Here is a 15,428-nt window from a genome sequence, read left to right as displayed (position 1 = left end):
CAATGATGGAAGAGGAACTAACTTGGCATAGAACAGGATACCTGTGATCAAACTAGATATGCCTTCACTCGAGTCTTCTAGAGTCATGGATTGCATGCAATTCTCCATTTCCTTAGTAAAATAAGCCTAAAATTTATTTCATTTCCTTTCTATAATTACCTTTTGAGGACATCCCCTTAATAGAAAACCATGGTTATATTGTAATGATATTGAAATGTATATTTTCATAGTCAATTATTCAATCCCTCGATCTATTGTTTTCTGTGATGATCATTATAAGTAGTGCTGCATTCATAGATGTATCTAACAAAAACATAGGAACACCCTCACAATATTGATATAAATGTAGATGTCATCTCTTAAAACCAAGGCTAAGTTGAAATAATCATATTATGGGATAAGCATTGTCCTCAAGTTTAGGTAGATGACACTTTATGGAGGTGGTATACCATATTTTTTATTTTTATTTTGGACCATATCCGTTCTTCTTTCTAATATCTCCATCCTCTTAGAATCATTGAGAGATTTCTAGTGATATCAATTTTATTTCATTCCAATATCCGAGCAAAAACTTACAACCTTCAAAAAATTTTCCACTTTATGCCATGTTGGTATCCATAAAGATGATATGTGGTAGTCCTTCCTATATGTCACTCCATATTCCACCATGACATCTTGACACATGGCTAACATATGGTGGTCTTGCACCCACATATCCCCACCACATTGAACCACCTCCATGTGATGGGAATGTTAGGTAACCATCCACATCTGGATATAGTTTTTCTATAAAGATGGTTTTTTGAAAGCTTCTATATTTTTGGACTTCAAAATCCTAATTCTATCAATCAATAAGAAATACTAATGAGAAGGGGGAAACTATTGGAATATAGATATAATGGACATCTATATTTTATTAGAAGGAAGAACAATTTAGTCACTGACAAAGATCTAGATTTGGGATTTCTCAAATAGTCCCTTTTATATAAAATCCAAAATTCTAGATCCTTGACTCCATATCATCATCACTACATGATCTCCCTTGTTAGCTCCCCATCACCCTCATGTATCCTTGTTGTCAGAACGTGTCATCCATCATGTTAGATCCATTTAATCCATGCCACATTCATAAGTGAAATTTTAGGAGCCACATTTTTTAGCCATTTTTTCTACCTCGCTGACATCTAGATTTGGTTTTTTCTAGGAGGTGCATTTTACAAAATTTGTGGATTTTCAAATTTTTAGATTTGGATTATGTCAACCATTGGAAAATACCTATGAGAAAGGGGAAAATACCAAAATTGATATCTATGAGACATCTAGATTTTGTTATATGATGCGAAAATCGATTAATGATTATTAGAAAAATGAAATGAACAAATTCTATACCTTCCAGATCCATTTGGATTATTTAAAATGATGATAAATATTGATAAGAAAGGGATAACACTAGAATTTGATTTTGATAGGCATCTATATTATTCAAATGATGCAACATATGTATTTGGAGAAATCTCTAAGTGTCCCTTTTTATAAAAGCCATATTTTTGGACCCTTTGTAACAACCCTTTTAGGTTATGATGCTATGGGTTCCACACACCCAAGCCTTTGGTTCTAGGTTCCAATGTTATGGGTTCCATCCATCTAGCCTCTAACATCTAATATTTTCATAAAGTCCCTTTATTAAAATTTATGGACTCTCGCTAATCTAGATAACTTAAACATCCACCCATTATAAAAATTTCACCCCTTTAGCCCCATTTTGTCAAGGCTCATTGGTCCATATTGGATCAATATTTTATTTTTAATTCATTTTGAAGCTTTTATATTGGAAAATTTGGAGGAATTAGCTTGGAGGATCATTTTTACCAGTTCTCCTAGTTTGGAAAATTTCAGGTGATAAAGTTCATGAACCATTACATTAAATAAAAAACAATTGTGGTATTGACTTTACTATGGACCTATACTCCATAAAAGACCCATTTATACCTTTAAAACAACACAATAATTTCCTTAATTAAAGATAGTAAGAGAAAAATATGCCTCCTAGAAGTTAACATAGTGAATTGACCACCATGATTTGAGAAGATGCCATATCAGCCCCTCTTACTCATGGATAAGGGATTGTCATGTGGGAACTATGCAGAAGATTCTTGAAGGGTTGAGTTGTAACTCATATTGATGTTGAATGTGTCAAATTTAACCCATAGTTGGCTATCAAGCTATGTTATAATTGAGCCACTAGGAGGAAAAGGGGTTCCATTCTATTCAAGTGCATTTTTACAATAGATGAGAAGAGTAGTTGAAATTAGATATAGAGGAATAAATTAGAGAGGTTTTATGTTTTTTAATAGTCCACAAACCACAAGCCTCACTTCTTTGTACTTGCATCCATTTCCATTCAAAAAAAAAGCTAGCAAAGCAACCTCACCTTCCAGCTTGGTATTCTCCCATATGGGTTTCATATGTTATATATTGTTTTATTATGGTTGTGAGTGATTGTATTTGTTTCTATTCTCTATTTTCGACATTTCATATATTTCATGCATAAGCATAACACAATAATTATAGTAATCAAATAGTCAATACAACTGAATATCAACATGTTGGAAGAATTCTTTTTATTAATGTCAAAGGAGATGCCAGCTAAAGAAGTTAATCATATAAGAGTGTAGAGGATTTCATGCCATTTCTAATGAGAACTTACTCGCTTTCTAACTCCTACTCATTAATGAGATATAAATTTTTTAAGTTGAGAAACCCATATTCTTGTCTCTCATCAAGTCATCCTGCATGAGCCTACATGAAAGGTTTAATTTGTATAAATAAAAAATGTAGCTCCTCATTCCACTCATCCAAATCGATCAAGTATACAAGGAATACATTTGATCTGAAGGAAGAAATTGAAGGAGTTCATAACTCGTGAACTAAGGAGTTGTTCAAGGAGGCAAGATCAGGGATCAATGAGTATTTGTTTTGGTTTTTGGTTATTTTTTGTGGTTCATTTTTGAGCAGTGATTATACCCTTCTGTGGTTCGTTTTGGAGCATACCTTGACATTGAAAGACATAATCCCAGCCTCTTGAAAATTCCCCTATAAGTTGGCCTTGAAACCTATGATAATTTAGAACAAACCTAAAATATTTTTGGCCCTATGGAGAGTTGCAGTAAGATAGAACATACATGTGACTTTCAGCCCTATGGAGACTTGCGGAAAGGTAGAAAAGACTCGTGACTTTTGGCCCTATAGAGACCCATGTCAAGGAAATTTTGGCCCTATAATAGGGCACATACCTCAACCCTCTTTGTGGAATATATCGAACTTATTTTATAATAATACTCAACCCTATTTTGAGTAGATTTGGGTCGGAATAAGAGCAAAATAGGAGCAGACTTAAGACCACTATTGAAGCTCCTTTTTTAGTACCTTGTTCAAGAAGTTTTGAAGAAGATTCCTATGTAGACTTATAAGTAGCCTCTTGTGTATTCTTTGGAACAAAATTACAAACTTTGAAGCCTTGTTAGAGCAACTTGTAGAGGATGTTGGAAATTAGATCACTACTGAGGGGGGTGGGTGAATCAATATTAAGGGTTTATACAATTTTAAAAATCTTGTTCAAAATGATAAACAATCAATAACCTAACATAATACAATAGATATGAATATGTAGGCTCAACATTTTTTTAACACAAAAACACCATAAAAAATATTAAGAAAATCATGCACAAGGAAACATAGGAATATCTGGTGGAAATCCTCAAGAGGAATAAAACCACCTTATTATTGTTGTGTTGATTTAAATTTTCTATTATCCGTCTAGAAAATCTTGACATATATCAACTAGCCACTATTAGCTAGGAGATATGACCACTACTACAATTTGTTGGCCACCACTAGCTAGAAGGACCCAACCTCTTGTTAATTATTTTCTGGGAACTACCATCAAGAAGCCATACTCCTATCCTGGAAAGCCACCACTTGCCAGAGGCACCAACCTCCTCAGCCTCTATGCGAGCATCATTTCAAAAATTTTATATGGGCCCAATATGATATGCTCAACATACACACAATAACAACATCATACGTCTGTAGATCTATCTCTGAAAATCTATTGATCAATGTTACAAGTATACAAGAGGCATCACTATGCACTATAGCTCTCTCTCTCACCCATTAATCTCCTCAAATAGTAGCATAATACATTTATAATATTTCTTCTCATTACAATGGACTAAATAAAAAACATTAATTACATTCCATATCCCATGATGGCCACATCGAATAAAAATAAATAAATTAACCATTAAGCTCTCAAACCAAATACTATGGGAAAAATCTTGGTAATTTCCCATGGTTTTTCCTTTCCTCTCTCAACACTCAACATTGCATGGCCAATCACCTACAACTAGTTGAATACATGCATAACAAAACATATGCAACTAATCAAATACATGCTACAAGGTTGACATCAATGCCAACCAAAAACTATTGGTGCCAACAGGCTCCACCTTTGGTGTTGATGTTAATCGATAACCACACCAAACTCAAATGGTTTTGTCACTCTCCTCCTTTGACATAAATGGAAAATGTCTATGGCTGAAAATATGATATGAATGTCAACATTACCAAAAATATAAGCATGATCAATGTCATCCACTTATCACATAACTGATAAATACTTGCAATATATGATGAGCCTCGGTATTGCAACAAGAATGTTGCAACTCCCAAGGCTATCGACTTTAATTATAAAACCGGGGTTCGTACAAAATTTAGAGGTATCGACACTATATGTGAAACATATAATGTGTCCTTTCATTAATGTCATGACGTAATGGAGTGCATGTATTGAAGTCAAATCCTAAACTAATTGCAGAAAATGAAATGCTCAAAATGGAAACCTTAACCTATTGCAAGAAAAAAAATAAAAGGAAATAAACCTATTCTAATTTCATAAATATCATGAACTAAATGTAAACCATTACACTTCAAAGAGTTTAGATCCATTAATAGAGTTCATTGGAGGTGGCAATCAAGAAAATCATCATTGGATTATCCAATCCATAAATTTGTCCATTAAACCAAATTGTTGAAATGTTTTGCATGGATAAAAACATGGTTCCTAAGTGGTATTTAGCCTTCCCTAATCATTTATTTAGAGCCTAAGGGCCTTGATTCAACCGTAAGGGACAATAACCAATCTTCTTGAGTGAATTTGGGCAAGTAAATGCATGTTGGAAGGCTACTACAAGAAACTATAGGATGTTACATATTTACTACAAGAAGTTATAATTCATCGAATGACCCTGCAAATCAAATCAAAATTGGATGGGATGAAAAATTTTATTGACTAGGATGTCTTAGGTCTCCATTGCAAGTGGAATCACTCAAAAATTTCTCTGTTAACCCATGCTAAAAAATAACAGAAAATTACTAGTCTAAAATCTAGAAATTCGAGAACTAGTGAGCTAGTAAATCTATCAAATTCCTAACCTAATCAAGTGAAAATACAATAGGGTATTTTTTTTATTAACTGGAATTGTTTTGTGATCTCATGAAAGTGGAACCAAATCAATTGAAGCTCGTTAGCATGTTCTAAAAAATAGAAGAAATTTACTGTTATTTGCCACAAACGAGTTCTAGAAATCTATATTTGGAAAAAAGCAAACTAATCTATGTAGCTCAATGATTACTATGACGTTCCAAATATTTTCCAAGGATGAAATGATGCTTGTGATCCTGCAAAATAACTTACATCATCCATTTAACCCAATCCTACAACAATAAATCATAATACTAAATGCATAAATAGAAAGAAACAAGTACAAGAGATGCATGTGAATAAGAAGTGAAAAAAGAAAATAAAATGATACAATCGGGCTCTGAGACTCATGGGATGGCTAAGCCCAAGAAAAATCAAAGTCATACGAAGGAGACCAAGTTTTAGAAGCTAAACATGACACCAATATTCATTATTTCCATCAATACAATTACATCCCTGCAAGAAATGATAGTGGAGCTACAAAAATACGAGTTCTCTCCACAAGAAGACTAATAAAAATCCACCCTAGAAGAAAATTTGACTTTTTACTTATAAAAAATGATAAGGAATCATTCCCCATGAATGGAGGAAGCTTTCCCCACCAAAATCCCTTGATTAGTGGATCTGATTCCCAATACTAGGAATCAACATTAAATGATAGGGAACACATGCCTAGATTTTCTCAATCATTGGAGCTCCAAAATCTGTGCCGTAATTCCTAAATATCTTGTTGATTTATTATTTAATATTGATATTCCTATAGTAGGGAGAAAGTACCTAAATTATGTCCTCCAAATCTCCATAATCTGCCCAATATTCTCATAATATTCCACAAAAATAAATAATACTAGGCACAAATATGAAATTATTCATAAACCTTCCTAATGAACATATTAAAGTTAAAAATAAATTATCTAATGCAAAAAGAGAGGTTTAATGTGTTGAAGGATGGTCCAATGGACCTTAATTTATGTCTCATTTAGAGGCCCATCATACCCCCTGCTAAAAGTGTTGCTCATCCTTTGAGAAACTTAGTGATCTCATTGTGCCTCCTTCATGGCCCTGGTGGCCTCTCTCTTATGCATTCCTCAATCCTTTCTCTTAAGAATTTTGGTTGTAAGTTCTGCAAGGACAAGCCCAAAAATGTAGTTGTTCTTTTCATGATTGTTTAATAGTCTTTCAGGTGAAAAAAACATAACTTTCCTCTTTACAAGTGAACTTTGTTGGCTTGTAGATCCATTTCATTCATATCGTCTCCCTTGAAACCTTCATTCCATTTTCATTCATTTTTCCAAAACTACTTGTGCATAGAAAAAATCACTGTGTTTCTTGAGATCATTAGCCTGCATTTTCCCCCTTATTCAAGATGGGTTCTTGAATATTTTTCAGTTTAGCAAGGTCTTCCACATCCTTTTCCATCCTTCTTCTACCTTGTTACACCATTTGGACACCTCTGAAACCTTCAAAACTCCTTTAGATGCAAACTAGGACATCCTATAGTAATTCCTGCAAGAACTACAGGAAACCATGTTTAAACCCATTTTGAGCATAAATGATAGTCTAAGCCTAGGGTAGGCCCTCAACTTGACTTCCATGCCTTTCTCCCATTTCTATAACATCTTTTAGGCCTTGGAAAAAATCTAGAAAGAGATTAGAGACCTCTTGGAAAGCCTCTTTTCATCACTGCAGTTTGAGTTCTATTTTGATGGTGAATGCCTTATTTCCTTTTGTTGCCTTCTTCTTCTCTTTTTTGGCCTAGATGATTGCCTAATGGCCTTGGAGTTCTTTGTTTTGATTATGTATCTCTTAGGCATTGCCATTTTGGGTTTTAGCACAATTTGTTCCTTTCTTCCTTCTTGTAGCAGCATTCTGCCTTCCTGTAGCAGTCATTCTTCCTCTTTCAGGGTCTTCTAACTATATGGGAGTGATGAGAAATGATGTAGAGGGCTTGGAGGATGATGCTAGGGCTCAGAGGGAGTAGTGTAAGTTTGTGAAAATGAAGAGGATGCTCTGTTTGTTTTTTTTTTTCAAAAAAAATTCAGGGTGAGACAGAGTGTAGGGTTTGTTCTTGAAAAATAATTTATTTTTTTTATGAAATGGGATGGATGAATGATGGATAGATAGATAGTGGATATGAAGTGGATAGAGGGATTGGAGCGATGTGGTGAATTGGCCTTTGCAGAAATTTCTTCTTTTAAATGTTGTCCCCATTCCTTGAAATCATCACCCTTCATAATTTGGCTTTTCCACATTGCATGAGTGAAGGCGTGAGCTGCAATTAACTAGTTGAAGGTGTCTAGGACTACTGACCCATCCTTAGCTTATAAAACATCATCCCTCATGCATTGACAACAAATTTATAACTATAATATGATCAAGAGAAGAGGTCAAGAATATTGTATACCTGTACCTACCTGATCATTGTTGGAGAGGCATGCATGCTGCTACTGAGTTGATGATTCATCCCTCCTTCCTTGTAGGTGCTAATTTTATTTGCTTGCTTCTACACAGGTCTTCATAGTTTGTTGATTCTTTGAATGATAAGGTTGTTGTGTGAAATTTTCTTTCAAGTGTTCAATCTTTTGATGGTGGAGTGGATGGACTGCTTCCTAAGGAGTGTGTTACCCCTTTTCAATCTTTAGAAATGGCTTCATGTTGCTCAAGGTGGCTAGATCTTCTGTTGTGTGAGTGAAAAAATAATTTATGTTGAAATCTATTGTAACTGTGCAGGCTTCTTACAGGAGGAATCCTCTTCCTGTAGCAGTCATTTAATTCCTCTTCGAGACCTCATTAATGCATGTAGGATTGATGTAAAGTCATAAGAGGTATAAGGATAGGGTTAAAATCATGAAGAGGTGTTGTAGGTGGTGGAAAAGTTGATGACAATTTATTTTTTTCATGTAAGGCAGAGTGGAATTTGAAGATGGATTTTGGTTAGATGGAGTGGATGAGTGATGAAAGTGGCATTGGGGGACCTATATCAACCTACCTTAAAGAATACATGACCTTTTGACCCATTTCTCCAATCATATTTCCTCTTGTAGCTTCTTGTCATCCATCACGTAGTACTACAAGATCTTCCTCTAGTAATTTAGGACAACCTCTTGTTGCAGATGTATTTTGTCCATATCTCCAAAACGGTAGAATGGATTGACCTGAAATTTTATGATCATGTTTCCATCATCCTTATGCACATCCCCATAAAAACATATTGGCCAATGGATGGACGAATCTCAAGAAAATTTAAAAATGGCTGAAGTTGATGGAAGACACTTTCTTGGAAATTGTGAACTGGAATTTGCTGAAATTACTTGGTCATGTTACCATCATCCATGTGCATCTCCCCATGAAACATATTTTTAAATGGATGCACGAATATCAAGAAAATGAAAAATTGGTTCTAGGTGATGGAGGTTGATTTCTCGAAAACTATGCACTAGAATTTGTTGAAATCTCTTGAGCATGTTACCATCATACATATGCATCTCCACCTAAAACAACTTGGCAAATTGATGCATGGTTTTCTAGATATGACAAAAATAAACTGTTGTTGTATGTATTCTTGTTTCCTGTAGTAAAACAGAGCCTTCCTATAGTATTTCGGGACAACAAGGAAAATGAGTGGTAGAAGCTTGGGAATGATGAGTGGATGGTGGAAATAGATGAGGGTGATGGATTGGCATGGCCTTGGTCCTGTTGGAGCATTTGAGAAAAGGAGGAGAAAGTCAAAATTTGACTTCTTTTGACTAGAATTTTGACCAATTTTTTTCTTTTGTTGGTGCCAACTTTTTTTTGTTGCTTGCAGATGTTGGAGGGCACCTACATTCATTAGAGAGATACATGGAGGAATTTTTTTTTACTTTTTTATCTTTTTCGTCTAGGCCTACTAGCTGCCTCAATGAGTTTTTAAACTAGTAGGTCTGCATAGGCACCTCAACGGAGGTTTTCACCTAGTATCTTTTATTTTTCTCTTTTTTTCTCTTTTTTCCAACCCATTGGCAACCTCATGGAGGTTTTCAATCAATGAGCCAATCTCAGGTGCCTCAAAGGAGGTTTTCACCTGAGATTTTTATTTTTTTCTCTTATTTTTCATTTTTTTTTCTACCCTACCCTACTTGAAACAAAAAATCACTTTCAAGTATAAGAATACTTCCAATGGAGCCATATGCACATCAAGATGATAGACAAACTGATATGTAGGCTTGAAATGTATGCTTTGACATGTGCCTGAATTTGAGAGATCAAATACTTTGACTTTGATGATATCAAGAAAAGTTGAAGAAGAGAGTGTTGTTGCAACTTAATGACTGTCTGGAACCATATTTCAATATAGTTGTGATGTCTCTAGTCCACTTACTGATTTGGATCATCTTGGACATCTTCTTCTTCCATGAAATTCAAATCTTCCTCTTTTTATTGATTGTTCTCTTGAACACATTGAGGATTATATGGTATCCATGAGGGATATTTCTCAATCTCTGATTTTGATGTCTGCTCTTCATCAAATGCAGCTCATGATCCTTTGGTATTCTCATTTGAATCTTTTTCTTCTGGATGTGGTCCTTTAATGATATCAACAGAATCTATTTTTTGCAATACTCTTCTTCAGATGAGATGAATACCATTGAGATCAAGAGGATATATTTGGAAGCGTTATACCTCAGCAGTGTAAGTGGGCTGAGCTACTTCACTGTGTGGGTTTGTAAATGGTGGTACAGTTAGTTGAGTGGGAGTGGATATTTGAGATGGATGGGGTTGGGGTTGTGGTTGTGGTGGAGGTGAATGGTAGGGACAACATGGAGTTGGGTATGGAGGATATTGATGATATTGTGGATGGATCCCATAAGTTCCTTTCCAACCTTGTTGCCAAGATTGGTTTTGAGTTTGAGATGGCCAATGTTGCCAAGGAAAGGGTGTGTTCCAATTACTTGGAGATGGATGTGCATAAGATTGAAATTGTGAATTAGGCTCCTACATCATATCAGGTTGAATAGGTTGCCATGGTCCTCTTGGAGCTACATAACATAGTTGCATTGGCAATTGACTTGCTCCATTGTGCTCTTGGTAAAATTCCTTCAACCTTGGTAATGAGGAGCAACATTTAACATCATGTGATTCTTCATGGACAACACAAATATCAACATCTTCTTTCTTCTCATTTTGTACTCTTAACATTTCTACTTGTTTGGTTAGATTGCTAAGAATTTATGTTTTAAAGGCATCAAACAAATTTCCAAGTTTAGCTTGACTTACCAATATTGATGCTGATTTACTTACTATTTCCCTTCCTCTTGATATGTGTTTGCATGTTTCAAAAATTTATTCAAATGATAATTGGTATACATCACCTCTACTCATGAGATCAAGGAGATCACTCCATTCATCCCTAATTGTTCTAAGTATGAGGGATTTTAGTGTGTTAGATCCTAAATGATGTATTTTTTCACTCTTAACATTATACATGAACCTCTCTATTGGATCCTCAAGGCTCTCATCTTCTTTTTTATTCATTCTAAATATTTCTTCTTTAAGTTCATGATCTCTATATTTTTCTAGAAATATATTTTTCATATTATTCCATGATCTTATTGAATTAGTCCTTAAACTCATGAACCATTTAAGGGCTCTATCCTTCAATGTTGCTAGAAACAATCTCAATTTTTGAGTGTTTAACAAGTAACCATAAGATCTACAAATAATTAAAATTCAAAGAGAAAGGTTTCTAGATCCTCTAACCTTAGACCATGAAATTTTGGAAGAAAAGATGGAGGAATGTTCTTCATGTGCACATTAACATCAGTATCTTGAATGGGAAATCCAAGAGGAGCTTCCTCATTGTCATCATCTCCATCCATTTCTTCTACATTATTTGTCATTTCTTCTTCTTCTACCAACAAAAGTGGATGGTGATGTGGCTCTTTGTGCACCACGTGATCAAATGGGGGGTTTGGTGTTGGAGAATTTTGTTTTTGTTTTTATGATTGAATGAAAACACTAATGCAATGCACTCTTCTATTTTTGAAATGAAATATTCCTAATGCAATTCTTTTTTGTTTTTTTAGAAAGTAAAAAGAAATGAATCAACTAGGGAAGAAAACAATGCATACTTTGACACCTCCCCGACAATGGCACCAAAAAGTGATGAGCCTCAATATTGCAACAAGAATGTTACAACTCCCAAGGCTACCAACTTTAATTATCAACCCGAGGTTCGTACAAAATTAAGAGGTATCAACACTATATGTGAAGCATACAATGTGTCCTTCCTTTGATGTCATGATGTAATGGAGTGCATGTAATGAAGTCAAATCCTAAACTAATTGCAGAAAATGAAATGCTCGAAATGGAAACCTTAACCTATTGCAAGAAAGAAAGTACAAGGAAAGAAACCTATTCTAATTGCATAAATATCATGAAATAAATGTAAACCATTACATTTCAAAGAGTTTAGATCCATTAACAGAGTTCATTGGAGGTGGAAATCAAGAAAATCATCATTGTATTATCCAATCCATAAATCTTTCCATTAAAAAAAATCGTTCAAATGTTTTGCATGGGTAAAGAGGTGAGTCATAAGTGGTATTTAGTCTTCCCTAATAATTTATTTAGAGCCTAGGTGTCTCGATTCAACCCTAAGAGACAATAACCAAGCTTCTTGAGCAAATTTGGGCAAGTAAATGCATGTTGGAAGACTACTATAGGAAACTACAGGATGTTATAGATTTACTACAGGAAGTTATAATTCATCGAATGACCTAGTAAATCAAATCCAAATTGGATGGGAATTTTTTTTTATTGACTAGGATGTCTTAGGTCTCCATTCCAAGTGGAATCACTCAAAAATACCTTTGTTAACCCATGCTAAGAAATAACAGAAAATTACTAGTCTAAAATCTAGAATTTTGATAACTAGTGACCTAGTAAATCTATCAAATGCCTAACCTAATCAAGTGAAAATGAAATGGGGTGATTTTTGTTATTAACTATAATGTTTTTTTGATATAATGCAATTGTAACCAACTCAATTGAATTTCGTTAGCATGCTCTAAAAAATATCAGAAATTTACTGTTCTTTGCCACAAAGGAGTTCCAAAAATCTAGATTTGGGAATAAGAAAACTAATCCAAGTATATAAATAATTAATATGATATTCCAAAGCTTTTCCAAGTATGAAATGATGCTTTTGATCCTGCAAAAGAACTTACATCAACCATTTAATCCAATCCTACAACAAGAATTCATTAATATTGTTATACTCTTATACCAATAGGTGTCATATTTTATGATTGACTTGATTAGCTCTGAAATATGTGCATACCTTTTCTTGTTGTAAAGGTTTTCTATATTTTGAAAAATCAAAAAATTAAAAAATGAAAAGAGGGTATACCCTAAAAGAAAATCAAAGGGTCAAAGGATAAATGGTCAAAGGAAAAAATGAAAAGAAATGAACCCCAAATAGAAAGGACCAGGAAAGTGTGCCAATCAAAATGCCACTACTATTTCATTTTCTGTAAAGGAAGCATTATGTACACCCTGTTGAACTTTTACCACAATTGATGACTAGCCAAACCAGATTAATCTTGGCTAGGTCATGCTTGAATTTCATGTTTCAGAAATAAAGAATAGAAATCTGTCCAAACTGTTTAAACTTGGCAGATAAGTAGATAGGTAGAGAAGCAAAGGAGCTCAACAGTTTAATCTGAGCCCTTAGAATAAATAAGTGCAGATCTAGATAGGCTTATCATGCAAAGAAAAGAAAAATTGATGAGGGTTTGCTAGTCCAAGTGCACCCAAAGAAAAAGGAGAAAAAATGTTAGGTACAGTAGGCTGGGTAGGCAGTTTTGAGGTTGCAGAAAGAGACTTGTGGTTGATTTTGTCTCTCAGAATGATAATCTTACCTCTATCACAGGTACTATTGCAGTTTTATATTTTTGAAGCAACTCAAGCAAAGCATGACTAATTCCCCCTCATCCCTTTCCCATATTACTTATTAATCTCCCCCCAGAGATATTGAGATCTGCTTAATATCACCAAATCACTCCATCCCATTTCATAAAAAGCCTAAGTAAAACCCTTTTTACTTAGGAAATTGTACAAAATCACATAGAAACTATTTTTTTTTCCTTAAGCCTAAGTTTTTAAACTTTATAACTTAGCGCTTATTTTTATATCATTTCTCATATTAACCATTAACATTATTGTATAAACTCCCTATACTTATTCCCCTTTCCCGTATTATATTAATATATGTAAAACCCCAAAATTTTATTATTCCCGCCCTGGCTAAACTATAGCCATATATCGTTGTTTTACATGGAATTATAGGTTTATTTGAAACCTTATAATAACCATTCCCCACGCACAGTTTTGAAATTAATTAACCCCACATTAATTAATTAACAAATCACCCCACAAATCAATCAACGCAACCCCGATATGACTTGTTATTATTTAATATTGGGCCACCCCCCGCACATTATCCCTCCATCACCTCCAACGAGCGCCCTCCGTCTGATCGGCACCCTCCCATCGGACGGCCAATATACATATCGCGACCCCCTCTGCCGCTGCATTTTAACATCTGGGGAACTGGCGGTATTGTCGCCCGTACCAGGACGCATGTCGACCGCCTGCGCTGCTCACGGCCCTCCCAACCAAAACTAGTTTAGCCCAAAAGCAGTCCAGGGTAAACCACTTACCACCCTCCCGTTGACCATCCATCATGTCACTGCCTCGTTACCATTCTGTACCCTCTGCTACGCGACAAGTTATCCCATCATGCTGACATCACCCGCCAACAAATGCCAAAAAATACCTGCCAAATCGATTTTCGCTAAATAAACGATAAAATGTCATTTTCGTCCCGATTTTCTGCAAACTGTGCTCCATGCAAAGCACATCCAGTCGACTATTCAAGCAGTTAGCCTGTCACCCAACCAAGAAAGTCCAGCATCGTGCTTGGCTGTCCGCCATTCGACCTGCAAATTCACAGTAATACCTCTACAATCCAGGTATTTATTCGTGTTTACCCTACATACCTGCAATTTCACTTTTCCATAGAGAATTCTACCTGAGAAAAGCCAACTTTGAGTTCAAAACAGTCTATTTAATCTATAAAAAGACTCCTAAACCTGCTGTTTAGTCCAATTCTCCACAAAAAGCCAAAATTCCTGTTTGAATACACAAGAACCAAACATGGAAGCCCCCATAGCCCTGAATGTCGCACCCATGAATGCACCTCATAAAGACTTGAATTATCTACCCTTGGCCGATAGAGATTTCCAAATTAAAGACTTAACTGGTGACAACAATCATCTTCAGACCTTCTGCCAAATCAGAGATAGTCATCTAAGCAACTCTGACATTTTTGGACTATGGGAATCAAACCTTCCCATGTACTTTCTTCCCTCAGTCCATGTTTTCCCAGATATCATTCACCAATGTTGTGCCAGCTATGACCCTGTCCATAGAGTAGTTACGTCACCTTCCCAAACTGTACTTTTTTCCATAACTGTTGAATCCATCAATGAGATGATACATTTCCATTCCACTTAGCCCCTTGCTCACCTCTCCATGGGATTTTTGCTGGAAAAAGCTTCTCAATTTCCTAACTCAAAGATAACCCGGATTGCCCAGATGTTCATGTCACCAAAGCACCAACCTACAGGCCCTCCTCCTTATTTGCACGCCTTTTTCACTGAGACTGGAAAAATCATTCTTGACATGATATCCTTGATCTTGGGATTTAGATCCAGTGAGTATGTGGATGATATCACCCTGGTTCTATTATCTATCTTTGCTCCGGGACAACCCCCTACTGTCAAATATAACTATGCCACTTTTATAGCCAACAAAATCCATGACCAATTCCTGAATTTGGATAGAG

Source organism: Pinus tabuliformis, chromosome 1_1 (assembly GCF_031772625.1).
Source record: "Pinus tabuliformis cultivar Carrire ecotype Pingquan chromosome 1_1, CPIR1, whole genome shotgun sequence".
NCBI classification, from domain to species: domain Eukaryota; kingdom Viridiplantae; phylum Streptophyta; class Pinopsida; order Pinales; family Pinaceae; genus Pinus; species Pinus tabuliformis.
This window is presented reverse-complemented; position numbering follows the sequence as displayed.